The following is a 17125-nucleotide window of genomic DNA, read 5'->3' on the forward strand; positions in this document are numbered from 1 at the left end:
GGTTAGAGGAGACCAAAATTAAGCTCTTTGGCATCAACTCAACTCGCTGTGTTTGGAGGAGGAGGAATGCTGCCTATGACCCCAATAACACCATCCCCACCGCCAGTTATGGAGGTGGAAACATGCTTTGGGCGTGTTTTCTGCTAAGGGGACAGGACAGCTTCACCACATCAAAGGGAAAGTGGACAGGGCCATGTACCTTCAATTCTTGGGTGAGAACCTCCTTCTCTCAGCTAGGGCATTGAAAATGGGTCGTAGATGGGTATTTCAGCATGACAATGACCCAAAACACACGGCAAAGGCAACAAAGGAGTCGCTCAAGAAAGAAGCACATTAAGGTTCTGGAGTGGCCTAGCCAGTCTCCAGATCTTGATACCATAGAAAATATGTGGAGGGAGCTGAAAGTTCGAGTTACCAAACTTTAGCCTCAAACCCTAATTTGGAGAGGATCTGCAAAGAGTAGTGGGACAAAATCCCTCCTGAGATGTGTGCAAACCTGTTGGCCAACTACAAGAAACGTCTGACCTCTCTGAATGCCAACAAGGTTTTTGCCACCAAGTACTAAGTCATGTTTTGCAAAAGGGTCAAATACTTATTTCACTCATTAACCACTTGCCTACAGGGCACTTTCACCCCCTTCCTGCCCAGGCCATTTTTTTAGCTGTCAGCGCTGTCGCACTTTAAATGAAATTTGCGCGGTCATGCTACACTGTAACCATATGAAATTATCATTTTCTTCACACAAATAGCTTTCTTTTGGTGGTATTTAATCACTGCTGGGTTTTTTTATTTTTTACAAAAAAAATAAAAATAAACGAAAATGTTGAGAAAAAAGTTTTTCTTAGTTTCAGAAAATTTTGTAAATAAGTAATTTTTCTCCTTCACTGATATGCGCTGTTGAGGCTGCACTGATGAGGCACAAATATGCCGCATGTATGGGCACCAGTAGGTGGCACTGATGGGCGGCATTGATGGGCAGAACTGATGGCCAGCACTGACTGGCATCACTAATGGGCACTGATTGCTGGCACTGGTGGCACTTTATTGTAATCGGGGCACTGATAATCAGTGCCCTGATTACATGTCTCGATATCCCCTGTGGGGAGATGCCACTGATCTGCTCTCCTCGCCACACGCTCTGTCAGTGTGAGGCGATGAGTGCCGATTACTGGCATTTCCATGTTTACATGTGACTGGCTGTGATTGGACACAGCTGATCGCATGGTTAAAGAGCCGCAGCTCTTTACACTAGAAAAACAGCATGGCAGTGGCCGTTCTGGGCGCTGTCATATGACGTCCACCTAGAACGAGAGCCGCACCATCCCTCCGTCATTTGACGTTGGGCAGGTGGCAAGCAGTTAAACATAATTTGTAACAAAAACATCTTTGCCATTCTGAAGCTTCCCTCTAACCACTTTGCATGTTTTATATATACTGTGATTCTGTACTTGCCAAATATGCTGCAGAAATCTCCCTCCACTGAGTCTGGCTGCAACCATTTTAACTGTGGGCAGCTGAAGCTGCTGCCTGTTAAATTCCTGGTCCTACACAGAGAGAGTCACACCTCCGGCTCTGCCCTCATTGGCCCTCTTATGACTGATCCCCACTCCTTTCCTGGCAAACTCTCACAAAAGTGAGAGAGAGCTGTGCGTGATGTCATAAGCCTAGGCTTTTACCAGACAAACAGGAAGTGGGCTATATAAGGTATTTACTGGCAGAAAAAAACATGTTTTATGATCTAAAGTTAACCCCTTCCCGCCGACTGTACGCAGATATGCGTACTCGGCTTTCCGGGGTTATACCGGGATGATGCCCGCAGCTGCAGGCATCATCCCGGTACCATTGTTTAGAGCGGACGATCGGCTACCCGTATATTACAACCTAAAAGCCGCTCGGCTGTTATACCGGAGGAGCGGGAGGGGACATCCCCCCCCTCCTGCCGCCTCCTTCCACTCTTACCGGGCCTCCCGTGCGATCGGGAGGCCCGGTGTCCAATCGGCTGTCTCCGGCGGCTGTGGGCACGCTGGAATGAAGCCGTGGGCGGCTTCGTTACAGCCTTCTCAATGTAAACGCGGAAGCGACGTCATGACGTCACTTCCCGTTTACTTGGCTGCCAATGGCGCCGAATTAAAAAAAATATACAGTGTTCAGAATCGCCGTTTTCGGCGATCTGAATACTTTGAAGTGCAGAGGAAGGATCGGAGGTCTTTTAGACTCCCGATCCCTCCATAAAGAGTACCTGTCACCACCTATTACTGTCACAAAGGATGTTTACATTCCTTGTGACAGCAATAAAAGTAAAAAAAAAAAAACATTTTTTTTAAAAACACAATTTATAAGTCTAAAAATAAATTAAATAAAAAAAAATTTTTAAAGCGTCCCCGCGAGCTCGCGCAGCGAAGAAACCGCATATGGAAGTCGCGCCCGCATATATAAACGGTGTACAAATCACACATGTGAGGTATCGCCGCGATCGTCAGAGCAAGAGCAATAATTCTAGCCCTAGACCTCCCCTGTAACTCTAAAAAAAATTTAAAGCATCGCCTATGGAAATTCATAGCTACCATCGTTTGTCGCCATTCCACGAGTGCGTGCAATTATAAAGCGTGACATGTTTGGTATCTATTTACTTGGCTTAACATCATCTTTCACATTATACAAAAAAATTGGGGTAACTTTACTGTTTGGATTTTTTAAAATTCATGGAAGTGTCCCTTTTCCAAAAATTTGCGTTTAAAACACCGCTGCACAAATACCATGTAATATAAAATATTGCAACAATCTCCATTTTATTCTCTAGATTCTCTGCTAAAAAATATATATATAATGTTTGGGGGTTCTAAGTAATTTTCTAGCAAAAAATATGGATTTTAACTTGTAAACACCAAATTTCAAAAATAGGCTTAGTCATGAAAGGGTTAAAATAAGATTTAATAGGTGGAAATTACTGAAATTGTGCGTTAAAATGCATATCCATTTATACATTTTTTGTGTTTTCTGGATTTTTTTGTTCTCTCTCACTGTTAAAACAAACCTATAGGTGAAACCTTGTGAGCTGCCACCCTAAACCTAAATATCCTGAATAAACACAAAAAATAATCAGCTGCCCGCACTACCCACACTTCCTACACTGTGATAATACAATACATATATAAACTGTGCAGCGCTAATAATGTAAATAATAAATCCAATAAACTATTTATAGCAAAGATATCTATAACATATCACCATGCATTCAAAGGAATATATAAATCAAAAGTGCTCGTGCTCCGTGATATTGCACTCAGTCCTCAGTGAGGATAAATATAGAACTAAACAATAGTCCATATAAAAAAATATATACTAAAGTGCTTGTGCTCCGTGAATATCAATAAATCCTTGATGAAGTATTTAAACCAAACAGCAAAAGTCCATAGTAACATCAATCATGTGATAATGGTGTCTTCATGCGTGGTGCACACACAACACCCACCGAGTGTTCCCTCACCTTAAAGTGGATGTAAACCCAATGTCATCCTTTCTAAACTACTGCCATAGGGGTTATCTATAAGGATATACATGCCTCCTGCATGTATCTTTACCTGTCAAATGTCTCCCCTCTGTCTGTTATTAGACCCAAAAAACTGCATATTCTGTGGGTGGGTCTGTTGTCTGGAGCTCGGTGGGTGGTGTTGTGATGTCAGTAGACTCCCCGCCCACCTCTACACTCCTTGTCAATATGCATTTTCTCTTGTGTATTTCTAACACTGAACTTCTGCTGAACTTCTGCTATGATCTCTAACATCCAGTGAAAAGACAGGAAAGTAACCACATGACTTCAGCATGCCAAATCATGCTGAGGTGTGGAACAGCCAATCCTTGCAGAGCTGCTGAAGAAAGGAGTGGGAGGGAATTAAAAAAATAATGCCTGTGTCTTGGGCTGGTGCACGAGATGTAAATCACCTGTCACTCACAGCAAGGGTGAGGATTTGACAAAGTTTTTCTCAGTTTGTCAAGATTTTTCTCACTGAACAATAAGAGGATTGCTCAGAGATGGATTAACTCTGTGTGGCCAGACTGGGCTCAAATGATCGGAAATCTTATACTCTACAGTATGATATATAAAAAAAAAAAATTCGGGTTTACATCCACTTTAAGGGCTTAAATAATAAGCCTGTAATACAGGGGTCAGGAACCTTTTTGGCTGAGAGAGCCATGAACGCCACATATTTTAAAATTTAATTCCGTGAGAGCCATGCAACATGTTTAAAACTAAATACAAGTAAATGTGTGCATTTTATGTAAGACCAACACTTTTAAAGTACAATAAGTCTCTGAATTATTTTTAATAACGTTGTTATGCTGTTGCTAACCAATGATGAATAAAGTACTTCTTACCATTAATGCGACTTATCGTGTTCGATCGAACTTTTTTTTTTTATCAACTAATTTAGATTATAACTGTAATGTCGTCATCTCCCCCACTGTAATATCCACGTCATCTCCCCCACTGTAATATCCACGTCATCTCCCCCACTGTAATATCCACGTCATCTCCCCCACTGTAATATCCACGTCCTCCCCCACTGTAATGTCCACATCTGCCCCCACTGTAATGTCCACATCTGCCCCCACTGTAATGTCCACATCTCCCCCCACTGTAATGTCCACATCTCCCCCCACTGTAATGTCCACATCTCCCCCCACTGTAATGTCCACATCTCCCCTACGATTGTCTACTTGCTTACCACTACACAAGCAGGCAGATCCACGAGCAGTTGAGGCGGGTGATAACGTCAGCGCGCCGCTCACCCAGGCCACCGACGGGTGTACCAAGATGGCCGCCGCTCCGGAGCTAGGCCGAAGCCGCGGGCTTTCCTATGGGCTCAATCCGCAGATCGGCACACCACGCAATCCGCGAATTGAGAGGCGAGAGCCAGATGCAGCCATCAAAAGAGCCACATCTGGCTCGCGAGCCATAGGTTCCCGACCCCTGCTGTAATAGATAGCAGTAGCCTGCAGAGATCCTCCTTTGCTTCCTTTATCCTATGCAGGTTTGTGGAACACTAATATGGAACATGGGACACCTGCTCCTTCCAGAAATAACCCAGCTCAGAGGTCTCTATTTCTTTCTCGTACATCACGGGACACAGAGCCTCAGTAATTACTGATGGGTTATGGGTATCACAAGGTGATTGGACACTGGTCACACCCTAGACAGGAAGTTCAACCCCCTATATAACCCCTCCCCTTACTGGGGATACCTCCGTTTTTTCGCCAGTGTCTTAGGTGTTGATCACGAATAAGATGTGCTGTGCTGAGCTCCAAAGGAATATCCTATACTGGGGCAAGCCATGCAACTGGATCCATTCAAAGTGCTTTTTTAAGCCAAATTGGATGGTACCCGGGCCTCGTGTCCGAAGAAACAAGGTTTTACCTGTAACGCTTCTCTTTTTAGAGAGCTGGACCCCGGGATCCAGTATTTGTTTTTTTTCAGCCATATCCCTGGCAGGGTGCTTTACGGGCCCAGAACTGCAGATCCTCCTATTCAAGGGGGCCCCAGTCTCTGAAGGTTTTTCCAAACGGAGCACACCGTGAGAGGTGAAGATTGGGTCTGTATAACAGAACCCTGCAGCTGGATAAGGTAAGGGAGACTCCTCAAGAATTTTTTAATTCTAGTAGGTTTCTCCTTTAAGTAAATGTATGCAATGCCTATTGTCGCCACCGGGGGCTGCCAAGAGCACATATCTTTTCATGCTTGTTCTGTCTGTCTCAGTGTCTACGCTGTACGCTCCACGAAGGATGGGTTGGGGGGCTCTCTCCTTTGGGATACTTCCCCCCGTGATTTAGGGGGACCGGGGTGGCCTGAACAAACAGCGGTAGTATACCACACTACTGCCGCCTGCTGCTACCGTTCGGCAGGTTCCCCATCCACCGGCCCTTCTCTCTCCTCCACCCCAGCCTCCCCTCCATGCTTGTCCCAAGGATCGGAGCCTCTGCTCGCGCGGGAAAGCACACGTTTTTGAAAAAACGAGGGGGGGGCGGGAGGTGTGGTCGGAGGAGGGGGGGCGGAGCATTAACGCGACGTCCGTTGTGTTTAGACGCCCACGTCGCTGGCTACACAGGCTATAAAGTGCACACTTTTTCAGATGCACACAGCCTATGGAGGGACACAGAGCTGACGGGCGCATGTGAGGTGAGACACAGGCATTCTCCCAGGCAGCATTTACTTAAACACTAGACTGGGCATTGGTAGCAGCGGCAGTTGCTGAACTACATCGCTCAGCAGTCAGTTTTTTTGTGGTACCTCCACCTTTTGTTGCTTTGCACTATAGGTAGAAGAGGAACAAATACCCCGAAAACCAGAGGCTCTAGGGGATCTCCCTCAGGCTCTGAGGACCCCCCTTCTGCAGCACCTCCCCCCCCGAAGGACCTGGGATGGCTGGCCAGGGAGAGCCGTCGGGGTCAGGGGCTGCATCTATCTCTGGCACTTCAGCCCCTGTATACATTACGCAGGAGGTTTTTTGCTCAACCATTAATGGTTTAGAGGAAAGATTAATGGCCTTAATCGCATCTTCACTCAGTGGAAGAAAACGCACTAGGTCTCCCAGGACCCTCAAGCTGAGGAACTCTGGGGAAAAAGGAGAGGAATCTCTCTGAGGATCGGGATGGGACTGATGATTCCTCTTCTGAGGAATCAAGTGGAGAGGGACCCTCTTCAGCTTCTCAGGATGAGAAGGTGTTAGTGCAGATTCTTGCTGGATTGGTGCGCTCCAATTTTAAGTTGCCCGTATCTGAGTCAGTTAAAGAACCCTCCTCTTCTTTGGGTTCGCTGAAACCTCCTCAAACAACACATGCTTTTCCTGTTATTATTATACAGGATTTATATAGCGCCGACAGTTTACGCAGCGCTTTACAACATTAGGGCAGACAGTACAAGTACAATACAATTCAATACAGGAGGAATCAGAGGGCCCTGCTCGTTAGAGCTTACAATCTAGGAGGGAGGGTCAAGTTATACAAAAGGGTAATAGCTGTGGGGGATGAGCTTATGGAGAAAATAGTGCAGTTGTTAGATGGAGGCAGGATAGGCTTCTCTGAAGAGGAAAGTTTTCAGGGATCGCCTAAAAGTGGATAAAGTTGGCGACAGTCTGACAGATTGGGGTAGGGAATTCCAAAGGATGGGCGAGGCTCAGGGGAAGTCCTGGAGGCGGATATGGGAGGAGGTGATGAGGGAGCTAGAGAGCAGGAGGTCTTGGGGGGGAACGGAGATGGCGATTAGGTTGGTATTTTGAGACTAGGTTAGTTATGTAGCTGGGGGCAGAGTTGTGGATGGCTTTGTAACTTGTTAGTATTTTGAATTTAATTTGTTGGGTGGTAGCCAATGGAGGGATTGGCAGAGAGGGGTAGCAGACACTGAGCAGTTTGTAAGGTGGATGAGTCTGGCAGCAGCATTTATTATGGACTGAAGGGGGGATAGTCTGTTTAAAGGTAAGCCAATGAGGAGTGAGTTGCAGTAGTCAAGGCGAGAGATAACCAGGGAGTGAATCAGGAGCTTTGTGGTTTCATTGGTTAGAAAGGGACGTAGTTTAGAGAAGTTGCGGAGGTTGAGGCGGCAAGCTTTGGAAAGTGATTGGATGTGGGGCTGAAAGGAGAGTTCAGAATCTAGGATAACACCTAGCACCCTGACATGTGGGGACGGGTGGATAGTTTTGCCATTGCTCTTGACAGAGAAGTCAGGGGAAGAGGAACATGGGGGAGGAAATATTATAAGCTCGGTTTTGGACAAGTTGAGTTTGAGGAAGTGGTGTGACATCCATACAGATATGTCGGTTAGTAAGTTAGTGATGCGTGAGGAGACTGATGGAGTGAGTTGAGGGGTGGACAGATAGATTTGTGTGTCATCAGCATAGAAATGATATTGAAAGCCGTGAGAGGCTATCAACTGACCCAGGGAAGAGGTGTAGATTGAAAATAAAAGAGGTCCAAGAACAGAACCTTGGGGGACCCCGACAGAGAAGGGAAGAGGAGTGGAGGAAGTAGAATTGTTAGTGACACTGAAGGTGCGTTGGGATAGGTAGGATGAGAGCCACTGAAGAGCACAGTCACGGAGACCGAGGGAGTAAAGTTTTTTGAGGAGGAGGGGGTGGTCAACCGTGTCAAAGGCAGCTGAAAGATCCAGAAGTAGGAGTACAGAATAGTGTCCATTGGTTTTTGCAGTTAGTAGGTCATTTGTGAGTTTTAAAAGAGCAGTTTCTGTGGAGTGTTGAGGGCGAAATCCAGATTGAAGGGGATCAAGAAGGTTGTTTTTAATGAGGTGGTCACTCGGTTGTAAACCAGGTGTTCAAGGAGTTTAGAGGAAAAGGGGAGCAAGGAGATTGGGCGTAGGTTGTTAAGATTGGTAGGGTCCAAGGACGGCTTTTTGAGTATGGGGGTGACCAGTGCATGTTTTAGAGCAACGGGGAAGATGCCAGAGGTGAGGGAGAGATTGAATATGTGGGTTAGAGAGTGTAGGATGGGGTCAGAGGGTGACCGTAGCATTTGCGAGGGAATAGGGTCCAGGGGACAGGTGGTTAGGTGGGCGATAGAAAGGAGTTTAGCAACTTTGTCTGTAGTAGTGGATTTGAATAGGGGGAGTGTCAGTTGTACCTGTTGACATGGGGTCTTAGCTGGGGGAGATGCATGTAGAATGGAGATTTCATCATGGATTGTATCAATCTTGTTTTTTAAGTGATTAGCGATTTCCTGGGCAGTGAGTAAGTCAGTGGGTGGAGGACAAAGTAGAGAGTTGAAGGTAGAGAAGAGTTTACGGGGATTGGATGAGAAGGTGTTAATAAGAGTTGTAAAATAGGTTTGCTTGGCAGTGTGGATGAAAGAATAGTATTTTTGGAGGGCAGATTTGTATTGGTTGAAGTCTTCGAGAGACTTAGTCTTGTGCCACAGACGCTCAAGAGCGCGCCTACATTTTTTGAGAATTTTAGTGTCATCTGTTTGCCAGGGTTGTAGGGGTCGAGGCCTGATTCTGCGTATAGTGAGGGGAGCGAGCTTGTCCAGGGTGGAGGACAGAGATTTATTGTAGATGGACATGGCTTGGTTGGGGCAGGACAGGGGAGAGATTTTGTCATAGAGGTGGTCAGTAGCAGAATAGAGGAGAGAGGAGTTGAAGTTGCGAAAGTTTCTACGGGTGATGGTTAGGCGATTGGAGGGAAAGGTGGTGGAAGACAGGGGGAGAGAGAAACTAATAAGGTGGTGGTCAGAGAGAGGAAAAGGATTGTTTGAGAAGTTGCATGGAGTGCATAGGTAGGAGAATACAAGGTCAAGAGTGTTGCCATCAGAGTTAGTAGAAGCCTGTACCCATTGCTTCAGGTCAAATGAAGAGGTTAGACTAAGAAGTTTAGAAGTAGCAGGAGTGTTTGTATTAGCAGGGATGTTGAAATCACCGAGAAGGATTGTGGGAATATCCGAAGAGAGAAAGTAGGGTAGCCAGGCAGAAAACTCATCAAGAAAAGTCGATAATGGTCCAGTGGGCCGGTAGATCACAGCAATTCTTAGGGAAGTAGGAGAGAATAGACGTATACAGTGGGCTTTGAATGATGAGAGGGAAAGAGGGAGGAGGGTGAATAACCTGGAAGGTGCTCTAGGGGGATAGGAGGAATCCCACTCCACCTCCCTTGCGTCCATTAGGCCTAGGGGAGTGAGACCAGTGAAGGCCACCCTGGGAGAGGGAAGCAGGAGAAGGGGTGTCATATTCGTGGAGTCAGGTTTCGGTGAGAGCAAGTAGATTAAAGGAATTGGTGACAAAGAGGTCATGAACAGCAGTGAGTTTGTTGCAGACAGAGCGGTCGTTCCAGAGGGCACAGGAGAGAGGAAGGCTGGTGTTGGGAAGAAGAGGAATGGAGACTAAATTGTGTAGATTGCGACTACTGCCAGAGGGTGTAGGGTGATGGGTGTGTTGGGCACAGTTAAATAAGGGAGGCCCAGGGTTTGGGGAAATATCTCCTGCGATTAGGAGAAGCAGAAGAGTGAGGGAGGTAATATGAGAATATGATTTGTATGAGGGGACATGCTTTAGTATCCTGGGGGGTATGCAATTGTGAAGAGGAGAGGTAAAGAGTGCATGTTTCAGAGAAGGTGAGATAATATGAAAATGAGATCACCTGCAATCTGCTATGGTTTGCTTTGTGCAAATCGCTGAAGTGCAAGAGCAGAAGTGCCACTTATTTTAAGAACCCCACTTCTTTGGAAGAACCCCCTGTATGTGCAGCCCCCTGTATGTTCCCCCGTAAAGAAGGCCTTGTTATATACTGTGTTGGGTGTGGATGGAATCTGGCAATTAATCAATTAGGAGGGCATATTAGGAACACAGCAAGCAGGGCATAACTTTCACACCACAATCAAACTGCAAGGGGACTAAAAGGCCAAAATTGTAAAGATAAGGAAACCCATAATTTAGGTAAGACTTAATGGCTAAATAAACATTGAAATAATGTGAGCATGGCTACAAATGTAGTTGAGACAGCGGTGACAAACAGATTTACCAAAAATGTATATAAGCGGTCAGTCAATTTTCAGTTTGCAGGACATGGGAATATAAACGCAGATTACCAAAAATGTATATAAGCGATCAGTCAATTTTCAGTTTGCAGGACATGGGAATATAAACGCAGAATACCTGTGAAGAAAGAAGAAAATGTTCAGATGGATGTTCATAGTTTACTAGAAAAGCTCATTTATTCTGAGTGGGATCACCCAGATAAACATTTTTTTCCGCCTAAAAAGTTTTCAACACTTTATCCTATGGAGGAAAAATTTAGAAAAATGTGGGGTATACCGGCAGTTGACACCGCCATTTCCTCCGTTAATAAAAGCCTGACTTGTCCTATCGACAATGCTCAGATGCTTAGAGATTCCAACTGATAAAAAAATGGAATCCCTGTTAAAAAAATATTTTTTCCTTAGCGGGTTCAACCTGCAGTGGCAGCGATCGGAGTTTGTCAGTACTTGAGAGACCATGTTAAACAGGTCCTCAAAGTTCTACCTGAACAGCAGGCCCGGGGGTTGGCTAACCTTCCAGCGGCTTTATGTTTTGCTGTTGACGCAATCAGAGATTCTATCATCCAAACCTCACGCCTTTCGCTTGGGTTGGTGCATATGCGTAGAATCTTATGGTTGAAAAATTGGTCACCCGAATCGCCATGTAAGAAGCTTTTGGCTGGATTTCCATTTCATGGTGCAAGGCTGTTTGGAGAGGATTTGGACAACTATATCCAAAAGATCTCTAGTGGGAAAAGCACACTCTTACCAGTTAAGAAAAGGAGTAAACGTCCCCCTTTTTTAAACGGGCTCTTTCCCCATTGCCAGGAGCATCAGCCTCCAGGCAGTCGCGACGGCCTCCTCCGTCAGGCTCAAGAAATAAATTTCAGACTCAACCCCAGGGACAAAAGAAGTCCTGGGGGAAGAAGCCTACTAGACAAGACGCTAAAGCCTCTTTATGAAGGAGCGCCCCCGCTCGCTCGGGTGGGGGGAGGACTACTACAGTTCTCAAAGCTCTGGCAGGAAGATTTCCAGGACAGATGGGTAATCTCCAGGGTAACTAGGTTACAAACTGGAGTTCCGAGCATTCCCCTCTCCTCATTTCCTCAGATCAAATGTTCCCAGAGACCCAGAGAAAAAGCAGTCTCTCCTTCTAGCGTTAGAGCGACTATTGTCGCAAAAAGTAATCGTGGTGGTTCCCACAGCAGAGCAGGGATTGGGGTTTTATTCAAACCTTTTCACGGTTCAAAAACCAAATGGAGATGTCAGACCCATTCTGGATCTAAACCGATTCCTAAAGATTCGATCCTTTCGCATGGAATCAATTCGGTCAGTGGTCTCCATCCTACAAGGAGGTGAATTTCTGGCGTCAATAGACATCAAGGATGCGTAACCTGCACATACCCATTTTCCCTACTCATCAAAAGTACTTGCGTTTCGAAGTAGAAAAACGCCACTTTCAGTTTATAGCCCTGCCTTTCGGGCTAGCCACTGCACCTCGGATGTTTACAAAGATCTTGGCTCCTCCTTTGGCCAGATTAAGGGGCCAAGGTATAACTGTCATAGCATACCTAGACGACCTGCTCTTGATAGACCAGTCGGTAGCCTGCCTGAACCAGAACTTGGTGACCACAGTCAACTACTTGGAATACCTAGGTTGGATTCTCAACTTAGAAAAGTCTTTCTAAAAACCAGTAAGAAGACTAGAGTATTTGGGCCCGGTCATAGATACAAGCCAAGAGAAGGTATTTTTACCTCAGGCAAAGATCAGTGCTTTAAGGGAACTGATTCAGGTTGTCGGGACAAAAAAGAGTCCTTCTGTTCCCCTTTGTATGAGGCTGCTGGGAAAGATGGTGGCTTCATTCGGAGCAGTTCCCTATGCTCAGTTTCATTCGAGACTGCTGCAACACAGTATCCTGTCTGCCTGGAACAAGAAAGTACAGGCATTAGATTTTCCGATGCATCTGTCTCCTACAGTGCGTCAGAGCCTCAGTTGGTGGTTAATACCTGAAAACCTGCAAAAAGGGCAATCCTTTTTACCGGTTACCTGGACAGTGGTAACAACGGATGCTAGTCTTTTGGGTTGTGGAGCAGTTCTGGAACAGTCTGCGGTCCAAGGGGAATGGTCCGAAATCGAGAGGACCTTACCCATCAACATTCTGGAGATCCGTGCGGCGTATCTAGCCCTAAAGGCCTGGACTCTCAGGCTACAGGGTTGCCCTGTCAGGATCCAGTCCGACAATGCCACAGCAGTGGCTTATATCAATCATCAAGGAGGCACCAGGAGTCATGCAGCTCAGAGAGAAGTGAACCAGATTTTAGTCTGGGCAGAAAAGCATGTGCCATGCATATCGGCAGTTTTCATTCCAGGGATAGAGAACTGGCAGGCGGACTATTTGAGTCGCTGGGGAATGGTCTCTTCACCCCGACGTCTTTTGGGCCATATGCCAAAGATGGGGGTTCCAGATGTAGATCTCTTTGCATCCAGGTTCAACAAAGATCGACAAGTTTGTGGCAAGAACAAGGGATCCTCTTGCATGCGGGACAGATGCGTTGGTGATTCCGTGGCATCGGTTCTCACTGATTTATGCATTCCCTCCTATTCTGCTACTGCCATGGCTCCTTCGCAGGATCTGGCAGGAGAAGAAGTAGGTACTTCTGGTAGCCCCAGCCTGACCCAGGAGAGCTTGGTATGCAGAAATAGTAAGGATGACGGTAGGTTCCCCGTGGACCCTTCCGTCACGTCCAGACCTGTTATCTCAAGGTCCAGTGTTCCATCCTGCCTTACAAACGCTAAATTTGATGGTTTGGCTATTGAAACCCACGTTCTGAAGAGTTGTGGGCTTTCAGGTCCTGTGATCTCTACCTTAATGCAAGGAAGCCAGCTTCCGGAGTGATTTATCATAGAGTTTGGAAAACTTATGTATCCTGGTGTAAAGCCAGGGGTTGGCATCCCAGAAAATGTCATAGGTAGAATTCTTGACTTTCTACAAATAGGATTGGAAATGAAGTTGGCCTTGAGTACCATCAAGGGCCAGGTCTCGGCCTTATCATTATTATTTCAATGGCCACTTGCTTCACATTCTTTGGTCCGAAACTTTATGCAGGGGGTGACGCGTCTTAATCCTCCGGTTAAAGCGCCCCTAAACCCCTGGGACTTGAATTTGGTTCTGTCAGTTTTACAGAAACAGCCTTTTGAACCAATTCGTAAGATTCCCTTGGTCTTGTTGACAAGAAAGTAAATTTTTCTGGTAGCCATTTCTTCTGCTAGAAGAGTATCAGAATTAGCAGCCCTTTCCTGTAAAGAGCCTTATTTAATCATGCATAAGGATAGAGTGGTATTGCGCCCTCATCCTAGCTTTCTACTGAAAGTGGTTTCAGATTTCCATCTAAACCAAGATATTGTTCTGCCTTCCTTTTTTCCAGATCCCTGTTCTACGGAAGAAAGGTCACTACATTCTTTGGATGTAGTAACGGCAGTCAAGGCCTATCTGGAAGCAACTGCTCTAATTCGCAAAACGGATGTTTTGTTCGTACTGCCAGAAGGTCCCAATAGAGGACAGGCAGCGTCAGTCTACCATTTCGAAATGGATTCGACAAATGATTATTCAAGCTTACGGTTAGAAACAAAAATTCCACCTTTTCAAATCAAGGCACATTCCACAAGGGCGATTAGTGCTTCTTGGGCGGTGCATCACCAGGCCTCTGTGGCTCAAATCTGCAAGGCCGCAACCTGGTCTTCAGTCCATACATTCACCAGATTTTATCAGGTGGATGTGGGAAGGCATGAGGATATCGCCTTTGGGTGTAGTGTGCTGCAGGCAGCGGTACGAGGTCCTCAGGACTGATTACACCCTACATTGTGTGGTCCCCTCCCCTCAAATAGCATTGCTCTGATGTACGAGAAAGAAAATAGGATTTTTTATAACAGCTTACCTGTAAAATCCTTTTCTTTTGAGGTACATCACGGGACACAGAGGTCCCGCCCCTCTTCTAATACACTTATATTGCTTTGCTACAAAACTGAGGTATCCCCAGTAAGGGGAGGGGTTATATAGGGGGTTGAACTTCCTATCTAGGGTGTGACCAGTGTCCATTCACCTTGTGATACCCATAACCCATCAGTAATTACTGAGGCTCTATGTCCCGTGATGTACCTCAAAAGAAAAGGATTTTACAGGTAAGCTGTTATAAAAAATCCTATTTTTCTCCTGGTATGTTTCAGAAAATCCCCTCATACATCACATGCAGGAAATGACAGAGGCAGGCAATAACGTGATACCGTTTAAAAAAATTTTAATTGCACATAAAACTCCACATATATACAACTCACATTTCAAATAAATAAAAATGCCTTTTAAAGTGCTATAGTGCTGAGGGGTGATAGTCACCTGTGGTCCGGCTCTGCAGCCCCGGTTTTCACGACATTCCCCCGTCATACTTGCCAACATTCCTGATGAAAATCGGGAATGTTTTAGGAAAAAACGTCCGGCGGGCTACAAAAAAGATGGCCGCCGTCAAGAGGATTATTTCCCCTTGTGTTCAGTGGAGAGGGGAAGGGCAGCCTCTCCCCTCTCACCTCTCCCCTCTCCACTGAACACACACACGAGAAAGCCAGAAACTGTAGCTGACATGCTGCTGGGGGACACAGATCGCTCTGTAAGGAGGGCTCCGCTGCTGCTGCCAGGGACACTGAAGTAAGGCGGGCTCTGTTGCTTGGTGACACAGATCGCTCTGTAAGGAGGGCTGCTCTGCTGCCAGCTGCTGTGGACACTGAAGTAAGGAGGGCTCTGTTGCTGGTGGACACAGATCTGTAAGGAGGACTCCGCTGCTGGGGGACACCATATGTAAATGAGGGCTCCGCTGCCGGGGACACAGATGTAAAGGAGGGCTCCGCTGCCGGGGACACCAGGTGAAAAAGGAGGCCTCCGTTGCCATGGACACCAGATGTAAAGGAGGGCTCCGCTGCTGGGGACACTGGATGTAAAGGAGAGCTCCGCTGCTGGAGACACCAGATGTAAGGAGGGGCTCCGCTGCCAGGGACACAGATCTGTAAGGAGGGCCTCTGCTTCTGGGGGCACCTGATGTAAGGACGGACTCTATTGGGGTCACCTGATGCAAGGACAGACCTTGCTGGGGGCACCCGATGGCATCTGGTGGCAGGCAAGGTGGCAGGTGAAACGTTCAGGGGTCCCACTGATTCTCAGTTATGGTGAGTTGAATGATTTCATTCTATATTACAATATAATAATAGTAATAATGCGCTTCAATCATCCTGACACCACAACAACCATGGTGCTGGGATGATTGAAGTACTAACACCAGGTGTTTGGAGTATCTTTATCTGCTGATTTGTTAAACTCTGGAATACTTTCCTTCCTTCTCTCTCCTTTCCTCCTTCTTTCTCTCTCCCTCCCTCCCTCTTTTCCCCTTTCTTTCTCCATCTCAGACTCTAACCACACCCCCATTTGAACCACGCCCATATAAGCCACGCCCTCTAGTTCACGTAAACCGTGTCCATTTTTCAGCGCGGCGTGCTGCACGCGTCACATTTTTCTCTTTTTTTTTGCTATGTCACGCCTACAAACACATGCCTCGCCCCCTAATTAAGTGTCCCTATAATTTTTTTTATAACGTTGGCAACTATGCCCTGTCCTATGTCAGCTCTCCTGCACTATCTGGTACCTCTCTCGTCAGCCGATCAAGCTCCTCCTACCGGTTTCGTCACTCGACTTCCTCTGGGAATTCTGAAATGAAATAGAAACCTCTGATCTGGGTTATTATCGTAAGGAGCAGGTGTCCTGTGTTCCATATTAGTGTTCCACAAACCCACATAGGATAAAGAAAGCAAAGGAGGATCTCTGCAGGCTACTGCTATCTATTACAGGCTTATTATATAAGCCCTTAAGGTGAGGGAACCCCCGGTGGGGGTTGTGTGTGCACCACGCATGAAGACACCATTATCCCATGATTGATGTTACTATGGACTTTTGCTGTTTGGTTTAAATACTGTATTTATTGGCGTATAACACTCACTTTTTCACCATGAAAATCGGGTGCAAATAGCGTGTGCATGTTATACGCCAATACTTCAATTTCAGCTGCCTTGGAGGCAACGGGGGGGGGGGGGGGAACGAGTGCCGTCAGATTACATACAGTGAGAATCTCCTGTTTACTTGGCGGCCTCTGTAATAGGAAGTCAATAGATGGCAATGGCGAGGCTGCTGCATTGATGGCAATGGCGAGGCTGCTGCATTGATGGCAATGGTGAGGCTGCTGCATTGATGGCAATGGTGAGGCTGTATTGATGTGGACTAATAAGGCTGCATTGATGGCACTTGTGAGGCTGCAGGTGGGCATTAATCAGGCTGCATTGATGGCAATGGTGAGGCTGCAGATGGGCACTGACCCTTATTTTGCTTCAAAGTTCCTTATTTAAAATTTAATTTTTTTCCTGAAACTTCCCTCTTAAAATGAATGTGCGTGTTATACGCCTGTGCGTGTTATATGCCGATAAATACGGCACTTCATCAAGGATTTATTGATATTCATGGAGCACAAGCACTTTATTATATATTTTTTATATGGACTATTGTCGTTTAGTTTTATATTA

At 46.2% G+C, this 17125-nt stretch overlaps 1 protein-coding gene across 4 annotated transcripts in view; it reads left to right on the top strand.

Moving 5' to 3' along the window:
• Positions 1-17125, top strand: part of MARCHF6 (membrane associated ring-CH-type finger 6) — a 1314422-nt gene that overhangs the window by 187646 nt on the left and 1109651 nt on the right. The window lies entirely within an intron of this gene.

Source organism: Aquarana catesbeiana, linkage group LG05, assembly GCF_042186555.1.
Source record: "Aquarana catesbeiana isolate 2022-GZ linkage group LG05, ASM4218655v1, whole genome shotgun sequence".
Taxonomy (NCBI): domain Eukaryota; kingdom Metazoa; phylum Chordata; class Amphibia; order Anura; family Ranidae; genus Aquarana; species Aquarana catesbeiana.